This window comes from Onychostoma macrolepis, chromosome 09 (assembly GCF_012432095.1).
Source record: "Onychostoma macrolepis isolate SWU-2019 chromosome 09, ASM1243209v1, whole genome shotgun sequence".
In the NCBI taxonomy this organism is placed as follows: domain Eukaryota; kingdom Metazoa; phylum Chordata; class Actinopteri; order Cypriniformes; family Cyprinidae; genus Onychostoma; species Onychostoma macrolepis.
This window is the reverse complement of record NC_081163.1, coordinates 26,476,860-26,502,379: the sequence shown is the minus strand read 5'-3', so window position 1 is coordinate 26,502,379 and position 25,520 is coordinate 26,476,860.

Here is a 25,520-nt window from a genome sequence, read left to right as displayed (position 1 = left end):
ATGGGTACGCTCTTCTCAATTTTGTAATTTCGTCTAAATATCAACAATTGTACGATTTCGTCAGTTGAAACAGTTTTGAGATTAACTGATCTAACTGATCTTGTGTCTCTGGAAAATAGTGGTCTATGACATTATATTAAATACCAGTTGTTTTAGTGTCTCTTTGTTAATGAGGAGTTTGTGGATTTGTGGAGTAAAAATATTGTTTTCATTTTTAAATACTTAAAGGACCCGAGTGGTATATTTTCACTGGTGTTGTCATTTTTAAATATAATACAATAATTTTATAATACTAAATATATTGTAGAAACTTAATTTCCTGTAAAGCTGCTTTGCAACAATTTGTATCGTGAAAAGCGCTATACAAATAAACTTGAACTGAACTTCTACTGAATTAAATATTTGAAGTAAATAGCAGGGTTGTTATTATTAAATAATTACATGATGATTACAGACATTTACGCTATTCATTGAAACCTAGGCTGACTGAGTGAAATCATTCCATTTGAACATTATAACATGTATTCAATTAAAAAAAAATGTAAATATTAAATATGAAGGGGACTACCCTGTCCCAGTAGTAAATACATTTTAAAACAACAATAATAATAATTGTACATTATGTACTATGACAGCGAAATTAGCAAATGTTTCTACGTATTTAACAAACTGACTGATGCATCATCATCCTGCACATGCTAAACTTATATGTAAATATGTTATCATTTCAATGCAAATTGTTCTTCAGCTCTTCCCCCATCTGTATAGTACATTATTTCTTCAATGGAAGTAATGCATTGTAATAATATTGTAATTACATTGTACTTAATGTCTGTGTGTTGTCACTGCGCTGTGTAGGATCCCGGATGGATGGATGATTTTGTGTTTATATTGTACAGAGACTGGAGATTAGGGTATGTTTGAGGCCATGACTGATGCCTTGAGTTAAGTTATTCTGCTAACGTTACAAACTCACTATACATAAAATCACAATCCTTTCCAATGCACATTCACAGCTGTGTTATTATGAGGGCTGTCAATAGGACATGTTAATTAGTGTGATTAATTATTTTTAAACAAAAAGCAATAAGAAATCTGGGGGAAAAAATCAATAAATCATTAGAATATGTTTCAAGTCTGTAATCACATGTGTAACACTTTGCAGTGTGACTGAGGATTACCTGACCTACAGAAGAACTGATTAATCAGTGCATAATCACTCCCATTGAGCCTATAGCAGCATAAACCTGTTAATGAGCACACACACACACAAAGAAAAATGGCCAAAAAGAAATGTAGGACAACGTTTTCTCCATTGGATTACGCTGTGCCGCCAGTAATAATCATGTAACAAGCATAACACGCTGATTGTTTTTCTTTTCCTCCTTTCATTGTCCCAAACATCATGAACTCTGTAATATTTAGGTGGCGTTAACTGTGAACCTGACAAGCATGTCCTCCCACTGCTTTAGGAAATCCACTGGGATTCATTCCCACACATCCCTGTAGACAGAGGGAGAAGGGATCTGCTCCAAACAGCATTTAAATGATAAGTGTCTCTCCATTACTGCTCTGGGATAAACATTTAAATGGCCTTTAATTAGCGTGTCCTTCCTGCTTGTCGATAGGCTTGTGCTAACCGCTCAGCACCTTAACGAGCCATAATTAAATTGGTTCAAGTCAGAGCTGGCAGCAAAGAGCCTGTCATTTGCAAACAGATAAACAGGGATAGATTTTGAGTTTGACCTCGGCAAAATGATTGTTGGTTCAATATTGGGTGTTAGCTGAAACAATGTAATGATTCAGAGTCTTAAAGCCATAATAGGCAATAGGACAATGATTTAACTGACCGGAATAACTCTTCCTCATCAGTGGAGCCGGTTGATTCGCTGTTTCAGAGATCTCGATGGTACTTAACAGTGTCATTCTAATCAGATTGTGAACCACTTTTCACAAACTTAGGTAATGCACGTCAGATAAACTGATCGTTACTACTACAAAAGAACAGTCTACAAAAAATACAGTTCTGTCAACATTCAATCATAATCCAAACCCGCACAACTCTTTCTTCTGCAGGACCACAAAAAGAGAAATTTTGAACATACAATGACAGCTAGAAATAATAATAAAACATGGAAAGATCTGCATTGTCCATCTAACTTGTGCATTTCAGTACATACCAAGTAATCTGAAGCCATATGATATTTTTAATGAAGGAAAAGAGTAAAATTAGATTAACAATAGGGAATGGTGTCAATGGCATCAATGACAGCAAAGGAAAAAATGGGTGGGTGGGTGGGGGGGTTTAAGAGAGAGAGAGAGAGAGAGAGAGAAAATATATAAATATATTCTAGAAATATATATAAATAAAAAATGGACTTTCATAGTGACTGTTTCTAAAGCACAAATGTTGTGTCACATGGGAGGCAAATACATAATTTGACTAAAATTGCTCAGTTAATCTATAATAACTCATTATTAGAGTAGTGTGGTTAAAGCTCAGGACTTGTATTTGGAAAAATGCTGGATCAAGCCTGTAAATAACTAGTCTCAGCCTCAGACGTCACGCCCACGGACCATTGACTGAACATCTGATGCATATAAAAGTGGAAACACTTCAGGAGTTTCGAAGTCATCATCGGATTGGTTGAATTATACAGGATGTCCGTGAGACGTGTGTTGCGTTCTTTAACGTTCCGCCTGGAAACAAAGATCCCATGACGCCAAACCCCCTCACGAAAGAAGAAAGCCGTCGAGTTTACGAGGATCAACTAAACGCTGGATTTTCAAAAGTATGTGAAATATTTAAAGTTCTCAGCATAGAATCTTTAAAATACATCCGAATGTTTTACACACCGGTCTGTTATTGTGCTAACATTTCCACGCCCCAAAACGTGATGCTGAACAAAACGAACTGTGACTGGTTGTTTGACATGTTGGTCAAACGGCCTCATGGGCAGGCCTTGGCCAATGAAAGCTGCCATGGATGGATTACGTGAGAATAGTATATAACTGTATCATTGAGCAATGCCATCCACTAAAACAATACTGGTTGGCATTGCTCATAGGTTTATTAATGGGGTGGTTGAATGTTTTTTTTTTTTTTTCTAGGCTTGATTGTGTTTATGGGGTGCAGTCTAACATGTGTTAATGCTTTGTTTTTAAAAAAAACATTATTTTTCACATAATTTACCTTTATTCCACACCACTCTGTCCCTTCTCCTATAAACTCGCTGATCATTTCCTGCTTTTATGAAGCCCCTCCCTCAGAAATACGCAATGGGCTCAGATTGGTTAGCTGGCTCTGTGTGTTGTGATTGGCTAAACCGCCTCTAGTGCGCATTTAAATGTCCCGCCCCTCACCTCAGCAGCATGTGGCATCGTTTATATTGCTTATCAGTTTGAGCCCGATTGAGACCCAGAGAATATTATTGAAGAGGATCGCGCAGAACCTGTGCAAGCACGGCTCTTAATGGTATGTTTTTTGTTTGTTGCTGTGTCATACTTTTAGATACGCTGTTATTTGTAAATGCTACTGCTTATGTAGCTTCTGTGCTTCTGCTTCTCTAACTTTCAATACGGTTTTATTCTGATTAAAGCTTTAATACAGTACAGCAACCACACGCCATGTTTAACGCTTCTCATAGCTATGTGAAAATAAGTGTGTAAATGGAACAGTTCATTGTTGGAGCTGAGCTGATAATCTGAATGAGAGAGAGAGAGAGAGAACGTGTGCAGAGCAGGGCGACGCGAGGAACAGTATTAAGAACCGCTGCTTTAAAACATATGATTTTGAAACTTGTGAATCCATTAGAATCGTTAGAAGACAGAATCGCAATTCATATATAAACAGATTTTTACGTGCACCCCTAGTTTTCTCTTCCTCTTCTCAAAAGCAGCACAACATGGCCTCTCCCCCTTTGCTGCATGTTCCCGGGGGCGGGGTTTATCTGGGTTTGTGACGTAACGAACCCGGGAAGTAGCTCTTTGTAGTCCCTACGAGCTGTTTTTGTAGGCATTAAACTGCCAGAATTTTAAAAGATGATATCTCCATTTGCATTGAACTTTCCAGCACCACAACTTTGCAGATATTGTTTATGCTCAAAAAGCAACATTACACACTAACTAACATTAAAAAAGTGAAATTGCAATCAACCACCCATTTAATATTTTGGATTAGTTTTTGTTTTTATATTTTCTGTTTTCAATTTTAAGTTTAGTTACATTTTTGTAATTTTGTTGTATGTTTGTAATTTTATTAGAATTTTTTTTTTTTTTTTTTTAATATGTCTATACAGTTTTTATTCATATTATTTCAACTTTAGCTTTAGTTATTTTAGTACATCAGGTTAAACTAAATGAAGACGTTGCCTTCACAACCAGCTGGAATTAATATATATATATGATCTGCTTACCAACCTGAGGCTGTAGGTTTATAGGGAGACAGTTATACTTTTTTTTTACAACCCAAAAATTTAAAATAAAAAGCCAAAAATTCTAAAATGTATTTTGAGATTGAGTATATGCACTTTAACTAATCCAGGAGAATAAATAATTGCACTGCAAGATGCATTGGTTGATTTACAAGTGTCTGTTAAACGACCACTAATTTGCATATTTTAGGACTTATGAATTAATGCTACTGACCTTTCACGTGTTGGAATAGTAATGTTTTCTAAAGTGCCCTGAGAAAAGGACACACTCATAATGATAACTAATTTAAATTATACTCCATATTAGAATACAACATAGCATTGTATATGGGGTTTATTCTGACTCATTGTGACATTTACGCAGCGCTGGAAGGCCAAAGTTTCATGTGCAGTTAAAGCAAGGTGTCAAGAGCTTAAATGTAAGCACTGTTTAAAAAGACCAAGAGCAATTAGGGGAAAAAAACTTTACAATGGAACTTAATGTCCTTGTTCCTTTGATCTGTGTCGCTAACTACAGTGAAACTTTCTGTCCTAATTATCCATTTCTGCCAGTCAGTGTCTCTTTGTGTCCCTGTCTCACTCTCTCTCGCTCTCTCACTCTCTCTCTCTCATTATAGTCTCTCTTCTTCCATTTCTACATTAGCACAGCAGTCTGATATGCACTTAACTGTGTAGACATAGAGAAAGGGGATGAAACAAGAGGAGAATAAAGTGAGGCACCAAGTAACAGACAAAAAGAGGAGGAGAGGTGAAGAAGAGAGATGAATGAAGAAAGTAGTTCATGGAACAGAGGCTAATGACATGGGGAAAAGGTTCTCAGCCCTGAAGGACTTCAGTCTTGTCATGATCTGTTCATCACATTGACTATTTGTCTCTGCTCTCACCTAAAAAAAGGTGAGGTGTCATTGCCATCTATGTGTTAGATATTTCTGAAAAACTCCCAGTTAGCATCATAACTGATGAATTTCAGCGCTAACTTCAAAACACAGTTATTGCCTACTGGCCCAAGTAAAAAAAAAATAATAATAAAAATAATTCCCTTGTGATAAATGAGTAATTGTACGCACTTGTAGTTTACTTAAAATCTTAAAAGTACATTTTTTAAAAGACTGTACTCGCAAATAATGTAAAATGAAATAAAAGTTCACTTAAGTGTACTAAGTACATTCTTATGACTGTGTTTATTAACACACTTAAGTGCACTTAAAAAGTGTTCTTTATAACAATATAAAATTAGACATTTTACTTTCAAATCCATTTTTAATTAATGTGTTTTAGAATTTAAGAAATGACATTTAAGTATATTTTAGTTTACCATAAATGCTTGTCAGAACATTCAGCAGTAATTTAACCATATTTCTAAACTTGAAATTGCATATAAAAAAATATACTTAAGTCCTAATTAAAAATGCACTCAAATGTTTAGCTCATTGCAATTAACATAAATTTATATTATAATAACTTTTAGGTTACACTTTATTTGTCCTTGTTACAGTGTAATTATATATTTAAGTACTGAGTAATGTTAATTAACTACATGTATTTACTTTATGGTTAGGGTTCAAATTAGGGCTACTTGCATGTAATCATGCGTAGTTAATTGTTATTATAATAGTAAGTACATGTAACATGTGTAACAAGGACACCTTAAAATAAAGTGTTACCAAATTTTAATTTAATTGCAAAAAACAGGCAATAAAGTGTCCAAAAACAAAGCATTTAGTTTGCACTTATATTATTTTAAAGAATATTATTTATGCAATAAATACTCTTTTTAAAAGAGTTTTAAAACTTCTTTTGCAAGGGTCCTAAAGAAGTTGCACCATGTGAGTTTAATACTAGGCCAAAGCCATTCCCAATGTTCTTGCTGACACTTTTGAAAACTTGCACGTAAAGACACCACAATATTTAGTGTGTTGGCACTACACTGACGTGGCATTGGTGACTTATATATTATATATATATATCAATATATATTTTTACTAAATAATATGTCAACGGACCCAATTACAATAAAAAACAGAGTTTCCAACACAGGAAATAAAAATAGTTTTCTTAACCTTTCAGTTTGAGCAAAGTGCAGTACAGCAAACATAAACATTTATCATTGGTAATCGCATGTATTTATTATTCTAATATGATATAAAACAACTGGTGGTGTAGATATGATAGATAAAGATATTCTGGATGCAGTAATGCACGTTTCAAATGGCAGCAAAAGCCATGTTCTTTTAACGAATTAGCATGGTCTGTGTGAATAAGAACCTTCCTGTCTTCCCCGAGTAAAATCCAGCAACAGCCAACGCACCCTGACATTACAGCACCTTATTAGAGTCCTGCAGGACCAGCCCCTACCTGACTACAACTCCACTCACCACTGACAGAAATAAGAAGCACCATCATGTTGGGTCAGTGTGTGTGTGTGCGTAGCTCTCCCTTAATTAAAGCCACAGTGTTCTCTTTCTGCTCTCGGTGTTTGTGCATATTGGGCGTAGGGGACACTGAAACTCATTATTCCCACAGCCCAAACACTGAGGCTGTGTCAAGCCAGCATCCATCACCACAGGCCTGCACACAGTCAGCACAAAAAAAACACATTCGCGCTCACTCAGCACATTCACCAATTTGCAATTTTCCAGTGCGGGGTTGGCTGACATGTTTTTATTGCTGAAGATCACTTTCAAACGCACAGATCATGAGAGCCAACGCTCGTTAGCCTAGCGCTGCTGACTCAGACGCTAACGAGGATAATTAACAGCGCTGCGTTACGGAAAGCATTGCAGGGGAGGAGGAAGCACTGCTACTCACTACCGGCTAACAGCATCGATGTGAAAGTGGGAAGATACACACCTGTGTTGCTGCTTGGAGTTGTGTGCGGTGTTGTACAGTTGGAGTAAGCAGGAAGGAATCAAGTTTTCTTCAAATGCTTGAGATAAAAGAGTTCATTGTACTTTGGAGGAACTTTCAGAACTCAAAACTTCCTCTCTAGTGCAAAAAAAGAGCATCTAAACTAATAGTCATTCAGAACATCCACAATTTTCCAACATCGGACAGATGAGTATGTTCAGTGATCTAGCACATGTACTTACAGCCATCGTCAACAATGCCTGCTCGACGTTCAACAAGTTTGTCTATCATTTTATTTATGTAGCATTTGGACCAATCAGACACACAATTTTTCATTTGATTTAACAAATCAATTAATTATTAGATTAACAAATAATCACAGACCCCTCACCCAATACACATACTGGGTGCTAGTATGTCTGTGGATGACTACAGGCCCCTGGTTCCATGGCAACCAATCTGATAACACTAGTTTTATTGCTCAAAGGAATGCGGGCAGAGCAATACTCACCTCATTTTCCCGTAGGAAAGTGACTTTATGCCATAAAAATGGACTCTTCTCTAATTAATTCATAGAAAAACTTTTCTTTGAATGAACACATATCTTCAGGTCATTGTGTATATTATTACTGTTCTTGTATATGTTCTTGTGTATTGTATCCTGTTTTATGCATGCTTATGATAGATCACTAGTTACCTCACATACCATGTTTGGTCTCTATCAATTTGTCTTCGGATGATCTAATTGAGAGTGTATATTATATGTTGATAACTATGCAACATATTAGTGTTCTATGAATCTTTAATAGTTTGTATATCAACTTCCAATCCAGTTCATATGAAAATTACCATGTAAAGACAAAGAGTCGTAAAACTTTCCCTCCAAAAGTTCAAGACACATTTGGCTCTTTGACACCCCAGAGGTGTGACCTCTATATCAGATAAAGCTCTCACATCAGTGATGCCTACCAGTCTGCGAATCTTTTAGACTCTGAGAAGATGAGGATGTGAGCTAGAACTCTTCTGAACCTTTAAGTTTTTGTTCCAGGCCTTGCGGCCTTGACTTTCCATTCAACCAAAGGTCCTTGGACCTCAGCAGATCTCTTTCTTAGCTCTTTTTCACTTTCTACCTGGGAAGAAACTCCCAATCACCATCGAGTCAGGACATCATTGGAATTCATCACTCTTCAACCCGGAAGAATGTGATCGCGAGTACAAAACCTTGAAACCATCAAGACTTTCATCCAAGACTGCATTCCAGACACTCGCCAACAACCAAGGCAATGCAAGTATCATAAATTTTTTGTACACAGAGGTTTAGTATAAGTTACATTATATGGTTTCTCTAATGGCTTCATTCATCCACTTTGAATGTACACGTGAGTGTATGTTTATTCATTTGTTGGTTTAGATTAGTTATGTGTGTTAGCGTGTAGTTAATAAAAGTTGTGTGCACAAATTACATGAGTTTCTGGTTCTGCCTTGCAAATTAATGTCTCTTTATGATTTTGACCCTCGCTACATGCTCTAATGCATTAATAGGAAAGTATTTTCTGTGGCCACGGAAATATCCTTTCTTAGAGTTGATATGAACTTGTACTGAATGTTCGCTGGACGAACAGATCAGTTGATGGCAATTAAATTCAGCCAATATAAATAATTGTAATGAATCATAATTAATTGTAATTATTTATATATATTTCCCTTTTGAGCAGATTTGTTACATTTAATATACATTTAAGTTATAATATGTTTTTATTTAAATGCAACTAAGTTTGCACTTGTTTTTTTTCTTAGTGTATTATTGCCTTTAAATGTAAGATGAAGTGTACTTCTTTTTCTTAATGGTCTTCAGACTTTTAAAAATTTTACATCAAACTATACCACAAAATGTAGCATGCTAGCACTTAAAATAATTCATTGTACCATGAAAATGCCCTAAATATCAGAACTCTAAACATCTTTCCTAGTGGAAAAGGGGCATTTAAACTGAAATGCAATCATGATTTAAAAATTGGTAATTTTCTGACATCAGACAAATGAGTATGCATTTATAGCCAACATCCACAATGATTATACAATGTTAAGAAACATTGCCTACCCAGTCACAATGAGGTAAAAAGGAGGAAATCAGAGAGATATTACTCCTGTTCAGAAGAAATAATAACAAATATTCCTTGTTGACAAAATCCACCTTGTTTGTGGTCGTGTAGCACCTGCCCCTCTGCAGACCTTTCTAATAAGAAATCCATTTGTACTAATTTTTCTTTCTTTCTTTCTTTCTTTCTTTCTTTCTTTCTTTCTTTCATTCATTAGGTTCCTGATCTTAATCTTTTAAGTCTAATCTTAAAAGCTGTGTTACACTTCAACTCTGATTGTTTTGTGATTTTGTCATAATGTAATACATCTTTGCAAAACTGTTGTTTTTAGAGGATATGACAATTAAAAACTATACTGGACTGTGAAGTTCATGAGAAATTCCATTCACACTCCTGTTGCACATGTAAAAAGAGTTTAAAGGCACAGTACAAAAAGTGACTATATGCTGTCAAAAAAAAAAAAAAAAAAAAATATATATATATATATATATATATAGAAGCATAAAAATAAAATAAAATAAAATGCTTCAGGTGTGTTTTAGGGGTGGAGCTGAACTAACCAAGCTGAACCAATATCCTGGGCCCTCAGGAACAGGTTTTGACACCTCTGTCCTATACAGTATGCTTAATTAAGATCATATTTTCTGTTTGCATCTAATTACGCTCAAATATAACTCTTTATCTGAATTTGATTCTGTCATGCACAGTGTTAACTCTACTCAGATGCTTTGTATAGGATGAAATTAAGTGAACTAAGTAAAACTAACCCAGCTAATATTGTCATACATGTCATGAATTGATATATCAGCATGCATTTTCTGATTTTGCATTTACTCGCAACTACCAAAGGCGTTTTGCATCTGGTCATAAAAGAAAGTGACTCTTATGCCACAGCTGTTTAGTGCTGTCTAAGTGCTCTATACTGCTCTTTCACAACAGCTAACAGATTGTGTGAAATGTAATGTTTGGGACAGCTGTTACCATTACACTTGCAGTAGCACTTAAGATGACGCCTGCTTTGACAAATAAACCACTGCAAGCTATATTAAGTGAGCTATCATACTGGACAAAAAGCAAACGATGTCACTCAAACAACAAAAATACAATGGAAACAATTTTAATAAATAATAAAGCATTGTACAGTAAGTTAATGTTTGTAATGACTGCATGGTCTCCAACATTGTGTCCTGGTCAACTTCTCACTTGATCGTTTAATGCACTATTCTTTTCCTACAGTTTTTAATTTATCAGTGCACATTATTCCAATTACAGTCAATTCTTTCTCTTTATAAATGACTCAATAAATGACTCAACTTTAAAGGGTTAGTTCACCCAAAAATGAAAATTCTGTCATTAATTACTTACCCTCATGCTGTTCCAAACCCGTAAGACCTTTGTTCATATTCTGAACAAATTAAGATATTTTTGATAAAATCCGAGAGTTCTCTGACCCTGCATAGACAGCAGTGTAACTGTAATGTTCCCAGGTCCAGAAACGTATAAGGACATTGGTAAAACAGTCCATTTGACATCAGTGGCTCAACTTCAATTTTGCGAAGCTACGAGAATACTTTTTGTGCGCAAAGAAATAAAAAATAACGACTTTATTCAACTATTTTTCTCCCCCGAGTTACTGTCTTCTGCCTTTTTGGAGAGTATCACAACGCATGCGCACACTTTGACCTAAGCGTAAACAAAACTTTGCACACAAAAAATATTCTCGTAGCTTCGCAAAACTGCAGTTGAGCCACTGATGTCATATGGACTATTTTACCAATGTCCTTGCTACGTTTCTGGACCTAGGAACATTACAGTTGCGTTGCTGTCTATGCAGCGTCAGAGAGCTCTCAGATTTAATCAAAAACTTGTGTTCAGAAGATGAATGAAGGTCTTAGTGGTTTGGAACGACATGAGGGTGAGTTATTAATGACAGAAGTTTCATTTTGCGGTGAACTAACCCTTTAATAAATGAAACAATTTTATTTTTGACTGATGTTACCAAGACTGCTTGCAAAGGAGTTCAGTAATGATTTCCATATACAAATAAAGATTTTTTTTTTCAGAAACAAACAAATACAGACAGACAGATGTGTGTTTTAGAAGTGTTTTAGAAGTAACTACAATAGATTATTTATTCAAATGAGCAGGTCTTGTGAAAATGATGCATCAAATAGCTAATATTCTAGTTACTGGACAATTCAGCATAAGATGAATGTGTTGAAGTATGTGCTGTGTGTGTGGCGGTGTTGATTTGACTGTGACTGGGCTGTTGGGCTCTGTTCATTATGTGCTGAGACTGGGGCAGGTCTCTCCTCACAGCCAGGATGAGGGTATTAAAGGCGAGCGTCTGACACCTCTCTAATGAAAAATAGAATCCTCCTGAAGGTTATGTAGCGGCCCATGCTGAAAATCCTGCTTCATTTCACTCTCTCCCTCTGCTTAGGTCAATCTAATTCTTTCCTCCTGATAGATATTTTCTCTTAAAGTTTTCCGTAGGTAAGTGTGTGCCAGCCTCATCATAAGGAGACACTCGGGTTTCTCTTGCTCATGTTTTTTCCTCAGCACTATCGAAAAGTGGAGCAGTACTGTGGCTAAATATACTGAACAAAAATGGTGTAGAAACAATTTTCACTCAGAAATTGCTACAAAATTTTCCAAAAAATTACAAAGAAACAGCAAGTAATTGTCACGGTTGCATACACAAGGGAGGCAAGGAGACGTGAAGTAACTCAAATTTAACAGTCTTTAATCTAAACCAACAGGGCAAGACAAGGCAGGGCTGAGACACACAGGAACACAAGGAACGTAACGAGTAGACCAGACAAAAACTAACTGAACAAACAGGAACTTAAATACAACAGTAAATGAGATAATAAATTACACACAGCTGGAACTAAATTAACTAATCAAACTAAACAAGGACAGGAAAATGACCAAATAAGGAAACAGGAACTAAGACAGGGGTAAAACAAAACCAACACAGACCATAAATGTGGTGGGCACACTGGAGGCTGGTGCAGGACAGGGACAAGGGGAAGACCTCCAGGGCGGAACCGGTTGTCCAAGACGCAATGGCGGAGCAGACAGTTCAGGCTGCCATGGCGGAGCTGGGAGCTCTGGAGGCCATGGCATGCGGTTTTCGTGGCCGTGGTCTCATCCTTTGCCCGGCCTCTACAACCAGATCCTCTTAGCCAGCGGGCTTGCCTTCAGATCGACTGGTGGGCTTGAGTGAGCCGCGACCGGCGGGCTTGACTTCATAACGGCCGGCACACTTGACTGACAAGCGGCCAGCGGACTCACAGCACTCGTGGTTTCCCGTCGAACTCCCACGCTGAATTTCAGAAGGCTAGGGCGGGATGACGAGCAGTGACTTCCATGCCGCAAAAAAACAGCAAACAGGAACAAACAAAAAACAAAACAGGGAGAATGGGCGCCGCTCAACAATTAGGTCTGGTCTTCTGTCATGGTTGCACACACAAGGGAGGTGATGAGACGCAAATTTAACAGTCTTTAAATTTTGAAGAAAAAAAAACAAAAACATTATAGTTAACTAAAACTAAAACCATAAGAAAAATACTTGAAATAAAATAAATCATAACTGATAAAATAAAGAAATAAACAAACAAAAATGATGGTAACACTTTAGAATAGGGAACACTTATTCACTATTAACTACGACTTTTCCCTCAATAAATTCCTTGTTTGCTGCTTATTAATAGTTAGTGCGGTAGTTGTTAAGTTTAGGTATTGGGTAGGATTAGGGATGTAGAATAAGGTCATGTAGAATAAGGCATTAATATGTGCTTAATTACTACTAATAAATGGCTAATATTCTAGTAATATGCATGCTAATAAGCAACTAATTAAGAGACTCTAAAATGAAGTGTTACCAAAATGATTTTACCTCAGCTATTTGCCAAGGCAATGTTTCTCATTTAGTTTATTGAAGTACTAAAATAAATAAACTAAAATAAATAAAAATGGTCACACTTTATTTTAAGGTCTTTATTAACAAACTAGTTGTTAAGTTTAGGTTTTGGCTAGGATTAGGAATTTAGAATATGGTCATGCAGAATGTGTGCGTCACAGGACGTGGTTGTAGAATAAAGGCGACACAAAGAAGGAGTAAACGTAAAGGGATTTTAATCATCAACACGTGGATTTCCATTTAATAACATTAAACCAAGACAAAGACTAGACAGAAGAGCAAACAAGATGATTAATAAACACAGGTGATTCTACTGAACGAGGATTAACTAATAATGAGAACAGGAAACAAACCAAAAAAGGACAAACGGGAACTAAAACACGTGACAGTGTGCTATATAAGCACTAATAATATATTAATAATAGGCATGCTAATAAGCAACTAGTTAATAGTGACAATTGGTCCCTATACTAAAGTGTTACCAAAAAAAAAAAATAAATAAAAACCATATATTATTAATTAAAAAAATAATAATAATACAAATGACAAAACACACAACAGAATTATTAAAATATTAACAAAAATGTAAGTAAAAACAGAAAATATATAAATAAAATCCAATTCAAAATATTAACAAAACTATAATAGTATTAATGATAACAAAAAAGAACACTGATGCACACCAAAATACAGACTGTAAGATTAATAAATTATTTAATAATACATTAATTTATTTATTCATTCATTTGTTTGTTTTAGTAAGCAGCTGTGTAATAAGTGAGATAATGTACAGTCAGAAGATTATTATTGTAAAACAAACCCCTTCAGGATGATTCAATTTGTCAGCTGACTGTACATTATCCCTCATAAGTACATCATATAGTAACATAAATTAGATCACTTCCATTAATTAAATGCATATATTTTTTCTCTCAAAGGAACACAAGGATGTGGTGGAAATATTTGGAGACAGTATGTGAGCGTGACAGAGAGAAGTATGCCATTTTTGCGGTACTCAGCAGTTGGATGATGCGCGTGTCTTTTTTACAGTGCAGACAGAAGTAAGAGGTCAAGCTTTGCGTGACCCCAGACACTGACACACGTACACTCAGCCCACAGAACCACACAGAGCCCCGGTCACCCAGCGCACGGCCTCATGGGACGCCCTGTCATCCTCACATACTGTTTCTCTGTCTTTCTCCCTCTCTTTCTCACTCCTGATCTTTGTTGTAAGTGATCACTGATGGACGCAGAAAAACAGAGGAAGTTATTTTAAGTTATTTTATTTCTAAAAATGATTTCTTAAAAATCAAATCAAGAAAAATGAAATATGGTGAAGTGATGAGCTGGTGTGTAAAACGTCTCACTGCCACTGTCAGATGTGTGACCTGCTCTACACGCTCTGCCCTTTGCACAGTGTGTTACACACACACACACTCACACATGCAGAAAGAGCCTCACACCACCTCTGTCACATAAGCATAACCACAGCACTGCTGATGACACTGTACCAGTGTCCCTGCCGAAACACACTCATTTATACGTGTGTAATAGAGTGTACAGCAAGATCTGCAAGAAAGAAGAGGAGGATACGCTGTGTGTGTGTGTGTGTGTGTGAGAGAGAGAGAGAGAGAGAGAGACACTGAACACACCGTGTTCCAGATAACTTGTTTTTAAGTTCACTGTTGTATTATCACTGGAAATGGTCAACATAATGATAAATAAATGATAAGAATGTCCAAGTTAACAAAAAGAAAAAAAAAAACATTTAAAATCTAGTTTAAAATGCATAAGTAAAGTACTTAGAAATGTCAAATTTATCATTACAAAACCTCTTTCTATTAAATATATTTGGAATCGGGAATTATATGACCTTAATTTATCTGTCGACCTCAGCTTAACATCTAAAAACTTGGCTCACCGTCTTATTCACTTCAAAGTCATTCATAGAGCATATATTACTCCTTACAAAAGATTCAAAATGAAACTACAACCAAATTTTAACTGCTATATATGTAATACTGCATCATCAGGTACTTTTCTTCATATGTTTTGGGAGTGTCCTATCGTCATTAATCTATGGACACATGTAAACCTGGTTTTATCCTCCTTACTACAAACTGATTGCTTTGCTAACCCAAGTTTGTGTCTTCTTAATGATGATTCTGGTCTCTGTATAAGCTTAATACAAAAGAGAATGCTGTTTGCTGTTTTTACGGCTGTGAAGAAGACAATAATACAGAACTGGTTTACACCACACATGTGTGGAAAAACATATTGGATCCATCGCCTCCTGAAAATAGTGACTTGTGAATGTACAACAGCGTGAATTAATGGGGCCAAGCCCTCTACTATTGATGCTTGGCAGGGTTTTTCCTTTAACATACTTGATTATATAAAGGAATGACTTGTTTTGTTTTTTCTTTTTTCCGTCTCTCTCTCTCTCCCTTTTGACTGGACTCTTTAAAGTATTGATTATATGTCTGTTGTTTTTTTTTGTTGTTGTTGTTTTTAATGGATGTTATGATGTTGTGTGTAAAAAAACAATAAAAAGTTGATAACGAAAAAAGAAATGTCAAATTTAAATTCATTCTGTTTCCTGAAAAACTGAAATGTATTTATTTTATTTTGTTTATTTTTTTAAAATGTCAAGTTTTACAAAAAAGAAGAAGAAAAGAAACCTTCTTTACACATACAGTGTCCATATAAAAGTTCTATGTAATGTATCTTAATTTTCAAACATACAATTTTAAATATTCATATTGAGTACTGGATTTTTTTTTTTTTCTTGGCAAAAGGTATCTCTTTTTTTTAATGATAGGCCTATTACACATAAAACAGCATGGATTAATCTTGCCACATAATGAAAAAGTTCAATTATATTTACTGAATTTAATTTAGAGATTTGTATATATATATATATATATATATATATATGATTATATTTGTCACTTTATGCCCCACAAAAATAAATAAATAAGTAAATAAATAAATGCATACATACACACACACACACACACACACACACACACATATATATATATATATATAAAAGCTTACAATGTAATTCATACAGACAATGAGATGATGACTTGAAGACACTGAAATTCGGAAATAAAATGTACTACAATTTATATTAAATTTATATGAAATAAATTCTGGAATAAAAAATCTAAATTTAATAAATCTTAAAGATGTTTTTAAGTCATGTCTGTATGAACTTGTCTGTATAAATTTGAAAAAATATTATAATAGAATTCACACAGACAATGACTTGAATACACTTTTTTAATTCTGTAATAAAATGTATTAAAAATTATTTTATATTTTATTCAAAAAAAAAAAAATCTTTAAAAATGTTTTCCAATCATGCCTGTATGTTTTTTGTTTGTTTGTTTGTTTGTTTGTTTGTTTTTGCTAGATGTTAGGTCAATATATGTTAGATTAATAGATCAATACTTGTTTGTGCAAGGAGAGAAGCTGGTGGTGTCCTGGTGAGTACTGAGAAGAGGTTCTGTCCTGTAATTAGTGAGAGTATGGTAAGACTGTTGGGTCTTAAGTATCACAGCAGGGTGCTAAACTGTGTTTATGATACAACAGCACTCGTATGATGCAGCAAATACTAGCACTGAAGACCAACTCTCTCTTCTTTTGTCTCTTTCCACGTCTCCTACATGAGATCCAGAGAAATGCAGGCTACTAAACAGACGGTTAATTACTGAGAGTCCTGTGTCTGAATATAGCTTTTATTGTAGTTTATTTCATTATAGTTTTTAAGACAGAATCACCTGTAGTTTCCAGGAGAGACAGATTACACACACAGTCTGTGGCACAACTAACAGTTCTGATCCGTGTGCATGCGAGTGTGTTTGTACCATAGACTGGGTTTGTACCTGTGTGTGTGCGGATTGTTAGAGCTGTTTTTGAAGCACAGACTCCACTTGTCAGATTATGCCACATTTCCATTTGACTTTCATAAGCTGTTTACGGCTCACAGGCTGTGCAAAGAAATGGGCTCCTGAATGTGTGTGTGTGTGTGCAGTTTGGATCCCGTCAGGGTCTTTTACATGCTGTATTTTGTATGTCAGAATTGCTGGCTGGAGGGATCACTTTTACAGTCCCGCTGTTTCCTTTCCTAACATTTTTGTTTGTTTCCGGTTGTTTTGGTCCTGAGGTAAAAAAGGATGAAGTGATGTCGAATCATAAATCCGTCCACTTTGCATGTGTAGTGAAAGGATGTGTTTTATTCCACAGATTTACGATTTTCCGTCATATCGGAGGATAATAATCAGTGCTGGGACTTTGGAAATGTAATAGGTTACAGATTACAAGTTACCCTATTTAAAATGTAATAAGTAGTGTAACTATTTCAAGTAGCCTACTTTATTAAAGTAATGTAACTGATTACATTTGATTACTTTTTGATTACTTTTCTAAATTTCTAATGTTTTCAATTGTTAATCATTTTCAAACATTTAAAGCAGGCAGGGTTAACCTTACAGTAGTGCTCAACACTGATTACTGTTGAAATTATTCTTCACTTGAATTAAGATTATAATTTAATTTAAAGCACAGCCACCACAAAATCAGACTTTAGCATCTCTTTACTTTGAGATCATCCTGAGGTTAAATACAGACATACAATCATAACAAGAAATAGTTTCATAGCTATGATACTGTTTTTGAAATTAAATCGCATAGCTATGACAGGAAACACTTGCATATAACAAAGCCTTGGAAAAAAAATTGTTGAAATACCTTAAAAAAAAAAAGAAAAAAAAGAAATGAAGCATATAAACCCAAATAAAACAGTTATCGATACGTCCTATTTGGTAGCCTAAACTTTTAATTAAAAATCAGATGTATCCCCCTTTGTAATCATTAATATTTTTATAAGTTACTGTAATTTAATTACACTTTTTTTTCTCAGTAACTGTAACTGATTACATTTATTTTGTAATTAAATTGTAACAACGTTACATGTAACTAGTTAGCTACTCCCCAACGCTGAGATATTTTAGCTACTACACACTCAAGTGTAAACAAATTATCAACAGGTCGCCTTCATGGCGCCTGTTTCAAACAAACTCTATAATAAAGGAGCTAATGGGGCTGTTTCTGTGTGTGTTGTCTGTGCTCTGCTGGAAGACCAACGCGGGGCAGAGAGATCAAAGCCGAGTCTGGGGGAAAAAATCCGGTGTGAGTCCTGGATCTCTCCTCACTGGATTAACATTTATCGAGCGGCTAAACTGGCTTCACTCACTCCAGGACAAAGGCACAAACGTAATAGCCGTGGCTGTTTCGCGAGCTGATCACCAATGTTCCCACCAAAGCCCGGCTAATAGACATTTCATTACGGATTAGAAAGTCTCTATTACAATACAAATTAAAGAAGCTCTGATCTTAACCTACAGGTCGAGCGGCATTACGGCGAAAGTTTAGGCTGTTAGGTGTGTGAGAGGCGTAGAGTGCGTCGGCGCTGAGGTTGCAGTTTGCTATTGATTTTACGATGGGCTTATATGATGATTTATGGAGAGCTTGTGTCAGTATAACAGGCTGAAGGACACACAATATCATCTTCAACATCATTAAAATTCAGATGCTTCTCTGGCCTACTCATCAGACGCTCGCACCGGCAGCCACACATACACACACCGCACACATGCGCACACATAGGCTACCAACACAAATAAACGCAAGCTCACATAAATTGTCTCTCACAGTAAAATGCACGCACATGAAGTCCACAATATCAGGCTACTCTAGGCTACTTGCGGAATATCTGATCTTATTTACAGGTGATTTTAAACATATGCTCATCCCTCAGCCACTGTGTGCTGTGTTAGTTTATCTGGGTTGTTTTCATGCGTCTTAAAGCCGCCATTGACAGAAGCCGTGAAAGTGTTTCAGGGGCCGTCGTGAGTCTTTCATCTGCCGCTGGATTCTGTGGTACACTAGAGCCCCCTGTAGATCAAGAGAGGTACTGCAGTCAATAACGCGGTGCTGAGTACTTGAGCTGTGCATTTCTTTCATGAAAACACAGAATACCAGGTTACTGCAGATTAGCGCTAAAAATCTAAAGTAAGAAGTAAGGTTATAGAATTATTTCTACTATGGCTTTATGGGCTATGCAAATAGGCCTACGAACGAATGGCTATGGAATTTCATTATAGTGACGTACTGATGTGAACTCAACATCAATAATACAAATACAAAATATAATTATAAATAGGTGTATAATTTAAATACCCTATTATAAATAAAGGAATAAGGCAAATTATATACGTTTATGAAGTTACTGTTGCTTCCTTGGCAATAAAAATAGACCTTTATCGTTTCCCATTTTACATATCGTGCATTTAGTAAAGTTGTTTTTGTTTTCAGAAATATTGTTTTGCAAGCGTTCATATCATGTATTAATAATAGGCTAATAATAATAATAATAAATGAGGCTATATATCATCTTTCAAATAGCCAATGCATAAAACGGGACAAAATTAGAAGTAACAGAATACATAGGCTACATGGACAGAAACCGCAAAACTGGCATGAGAATTTCAGGTTCACAGCTTATATACAGTAAATATATCGAATAATACTTCAAAAGTTCGTATAGCCTATTTCAAAGCACAAATAAAAGCAGTATTGACATTCAGGTGTGTGTAATGAGAGGCGTTAATATGTAGATGAATAATATGATGAGTACTCTCCTCAGCCTAATTACTTAAGTAGCTATTAATTTCACTCTTGTACCATCATTATTAATCACATTAGTGCGCCCACAGTCTTCTTCAGAGGGGAAAATCAGGCAGAACACAGTTCTGTCACTAGGGAATGTGGCAAAGCACAGAGCACAGTGCCATAAAATGCTTACAATTAAAATATTTGCATACTTATTGTTAAAATTTATTTATTTTAATACATTTAAAGCTTCATTGAACTTGAAAATAGTAAGTCAGAGCACAATATCATATGATGAGGTGACATTTCCTGGATTTAGGCTACAGATGTAATGTTGTTTTAACGCCATTTTTTAATATAATGTGTTTTTTTTTTCTTTTCTTTTTTCGCCTGCGTGTTTTTAGCACGTTTTATCCAAAGGCCCGACACATATTCTATGCAAAATGTGAACGTACACGCTTCTACGCAAGCTCGAATTCGTGCGTCTCTGAACAGCGAAGACTGTGGTCCAGTCAGCCCCTGCTGGCCTGGTAGATGCCGTAACTACACAGCAATATGGATCATCTACTTTTAGGCTACATTAAAATGTGACCGTGTATCTCTGACGAAATAAAATTACACAATAAATAAATTAATTAATTAATTAAAAGTAAATATTAGCCTAGAAAATGTTTCATTAATGCCCAGTTTGAGCTCCTGATATGGCGAGTGAACGGCTTGGAACTGTGCGCGTTCTTCTCGCGGATGCCATCAAAAAAAAAAAAAAATTAAACAACATCGCGTTGTCGAGAAGCCGTTTTCCTGCGGCTCCTTCCTGCGTTAAGTCACGTGGCATTTCCTGCTCAGGCGACTGGCTCAAAAATTTCTCCAGGTAGGCTATTCATTGCACCTCACAAGTAAACATTTATGAATGTATTATTTTCATAAAAAGTGTTTCTGGACTTACAGTGCTTTCAAACTAAAATTGAAATCTAACCCTTGACCTTTGTAATTGATAGCACCGTCCTTTAACAGTTGAACTACCATGGAAAAATGTAGACTACTATAATACAGTTTATTCACTCTTTTATTAGATTATATTTTTCTATCTCTCCTGCTCCATGTCTCGCCCTATACACACTGTGACATGACAAAACTGAATTGATCTGGTTCTAATCAGCAAAGCTGTCTAAATGTCGCACACTCCTTGTCTGCTTGAGTCTTCTGGATCCCACATTCTCATCATCATCAGGTCCGCAGGCGAGGTCTGGTCTGCAGGGCAGAGGGCAGTGTCCGCACGCTGAGGTCTGGCCATTTCTGCATCTGAACCAGAAAAAGAGAAGAGGATGGGGGATTGAATGAGTAGGGTTACATGGTAAGGCAGCTCTCCGACTGTGACTTGGCGCACCCCACTGGACAGCTGGAGACTGTGGGAGAGAAGAACCTGCCAAACTCTGACAGAGAGGGAATTTTGCAAGTTTCAACAATACTTTGTTTAAACATTTTTGACCCAGTTTACATACACTATACAGTTCAAAAGTTTAGGATATTTTTATTTTTTATTTGAAAGAGATGAATGATTTATTCAGCGAGGATGCATTAAATTGATCAAACATGAAAGTCATTTAAAATGTTACAAAATTACAGTGCTGTTCTTTTGAATTTTCTATTAATAAAAGAACCCTGGAAAAATATCACAGTTTCCACAAAAATATGAAGCAGCACAACTGTTTTCAACATTGATAATAATCAAAAAAGTTTCAAATCAGCATATTAGAATGATTTCTGAAGGATCATATGACACTGAAGACTGGAGTAATGATGCTGAAAAATCGGCTTTGATCACAGGAATACACAGTTATTTTAAATTGTAATAATATTTCACAATATTATAATTTTTGCAGTACTTTGATCAAATATATAGCAATTTTGCTGCCAATAAGAAAATCAACTAATTGTCCCCAAATTTTTATAGGCCTAAGACAATAGATAATAAATCAACATGAGTAAATACTCTAAGCTTTAAGAAGTTTTTAAAAGATTTGAGTCACTCACTGTTTAAAAAACAATAAAAAAAAAGCATTGCTCTCTGGAGCAGATTTTAAGATCATATGAACTGACAGTTTTATTGCTAAATGCATTTCAAAACAAAAATTGGGTTTTCTCCATTGCAAATCCCCAGTTCCTTATAAAACACTCTTCATACAGGATTGAAAACCCTCAAAGAACCTCTAACTTTAATGTTTTTTTTTTATTAATTTATTTATTTTGTATACTACTTACAATCCATAATACATACAACTTTTCAATGACAGAGCAGGTTTCCAACTCTTCTATTATTTTTGCCTCGAGCAACAAATGAAAACAGTCCTACAGACTCTCTCAGACAGCAAAATAGAGGGAGTCTAGGGATGAAAAAAACCAGTAGATTACTAAAACCATCTGTAATTATTTAGCCTTAAATACACACAGTGAAATGCTAACACATGCATGCACTAATGCACAAATATCTCATTGCACATAAATCTATTTGTGCAGTAAACTAAAGCCACCCTCCCATGTTAGCTCATAATGATACATAATGCACCCTAAACTCTGGGTGTGCTGCACACTGTGTGATTGGCTGATTGTAAATTTATATTTATATTTGAGACCAGTTATGGCAAACATGGGTGTGATTAGTCTGCAGCATTCTAGTTCTTACCGAAGCCACCGAATGTGGAGTATACAGTGAGACAACAGTAAACGTCTCTGTACGCTATATGAATTATGAACAGAAAAGTGCAGATAAAATGGGTCAGTATGAGTGAGGAAATGCTCTAAAATACTGAAATATAGTGAAATTATCATATAAATTATGCATAAGCTCCTCAGATAGAGGAAAATGTTTACTCGCATGAATTATTCATTGTTTATATGTTTCATTAGCATTTTTTTTCTTGAAAACAAGAAAAGTTCATAAGACCGAGAAAAGAGGAAAAGACTGATGCTGTTTTATCCCTCCTCACATCCAAGAGTAAATGTCTGTGAGCTAAACCTCTTGTGATATGTATGTGATTGCTGTCGGTTTGCATCCGTCTTCAGGTCATTGACTCAGACTTAATGGCGGGTGAATGGTTTGAATATGACATTAGATGTATGATGCTGCTGTGTTCTCTGTTGTTTGGAGTGATATCTGGGTTCATCAGCTGCTGGACTTCATTAAAGCACACTGACAGCCGGTCTGCACTCTGATAAATGAATCTGCCTCATGCCGGACTTAACATGCAAGCCTCAGTGCTAGTAATGTCAGGCTGAGGTGCATCAGAAGCCATGTTAAATATCTGAATACGTAATGTGTCTGGATTGATAACCATGAACCTGGTGAGGAGAATCTCAGTTATAAAGCATGTCTTACAATCTCAGTCTTACAAAACATGTTATAAGATGGTGATATTGAAATTACACACAAAAAAAACATACATGACATTTGCCATAACTGTTACAAATCAGCACATAGTTTTTTTGTTTGTTTGTTTGTTTTTTTAAAGGAATATTTCACCCCCAAAAAAAAAAAAAAAAAAAAAAAACAAATGCTGAAAATATACTTGCTTCTGGCTGAAATACATGTCCATAATATTGCTTTCTCCAGTGAAAAAGGTTTTTTTTTTTAATCAGGAGAGAAATATGCATGGATCAAACACCATTTACATGTGAAAATGGTCCAAAACGGCTCTAAACAAATACGTGGGTGAATTTTGATGTGAGATGACAGCAGGAGATGGACTTTATCACTGAAGGATAACAGACTCATATATCGATAATTGGCTCATATTTCATTCAAAAGCAACGGTTTCAAGTTAAAAACGTCTTAATGATGGATTATTTCTGGCAAATCTGTAGCTTTTCACTCCACATATGTTAATTGATGGACTGGAGTTGTGTGTATTACTTGTGGATTATTGTGATGTTTTTATCAGCTGTTTGGACTCTCATTCTGACGGCACCCATTCACTGCAGAGGATCCATTGGTTAGCAAGTGATATAAGAACCTGAGGGTGAGTAAACGGTCAGCAAATTTTCACTTTTGGTTAAACTGTTTCTTTGACATGAAATGAAAATTTATTTTATAAATTCATGTTACAAATTTTATTGTGAACAATTTGTCTATATATGTGACCCTGGACCACAAAACCAGTCATAAGTAGCATAGGTATATTTATAGCAATAGCCAACAATACATTGTATGGGTCAAAATGATCGATTTTTCTTTTATGGCAACTAAATTTTTGATTAGTAATATGCATTTCTAAGAGCTTCATTTGGACAACTTTAAAGGTGATTTTCTCAATATTTTGATTTTTTTGCACCCTCAGATTCAAGATTTTCAAATAGTTGTATCTCGGCCAAATATTGTCCGATCCTAACAAACAATACATCAATGGAAAGCTTATTTATTCAGCTTCCAGATGATGTATACATCTCAATTGCACAAAATTGACTGGTTTTGTGGTCTAGGGTCACATATTTGTTTCATTAAAAAAAAAATCTGACCTTGTAAAATTAAATCAAAATTATTATTATTTTTGTTTTTCATTGGATTAGGACTATTATTAGGTTTCGTATGTAAATATATAGTGGCTCTGCAATGTTATTATTAATTTAATGTTTTTATTTAAAATTCAGGCAGTGGCTGACAGCTCTTATGGTTCATCTGGTCTCAGTTTAATAAACACTTTGTGCTTGCAGTGGGACAGTGAGGAGATGTGTGTCCACATGTGTATAAAAGTGTGAAAGTGTGGCAGCCTTGTGTCAACACAGTCCTGCGGGGCCTATATGGCAGTCTTAGTGCACACACACACACACGCATGCTTACAAAAGTGAACATGTGTAGAACACACACATACAACCGTTGCTTGAGTTAAAGTTCACACTTGACCCTTATTCTCTGGGATATTTTTACTGTCACCACCACAGATAATGTGTGGAACATCTATGCCTGTCCAGATAGCCTTCCCTGATCAGAGAGGGAAAAAAATGATTTAATGATTTAATGCATTTAACTCAGAGAGAGAGAGAGAGAGAGAGAGAGAGAGAGAGAGAGAGAGAGAGAGCGTCTGTCGGAGGAAATAAAAGCTTTTTTATGTTCATGTAGGGAGGGTCATTAGCATAATATCCTCTTCTGTAAGGTGAATGCAGAATAGTAATTGGCTTGGCCTTTTCTCTCAGTGTGTTGTAAAACAGTTAGGCATTAATTTGAGGATAACTATGCAATTATTTCTGAATGCTGAAAGGTAGGAGAAAGAGAGCTCATGAAAGAGGAGAGGAAACAAGAGATGAAAGGTCTAGTCAGGAAAATAGATAGAGAGGTAGAGGGTAATTAAGGCCAGATCAGAGTACAGTGAAGAAAGGCGTTTCAGTTGATTTGTCATGACTGGACTGTGTTTGTGTCACACACAGAAATATGTCAACAACTAGACTTCATCGTTATTATCACGGGAGGACTAATTCTTATCATGGGGAGAATTGTTACCTGTATATCGCAAACGATAAGATGTCGCCCACCCCTATACT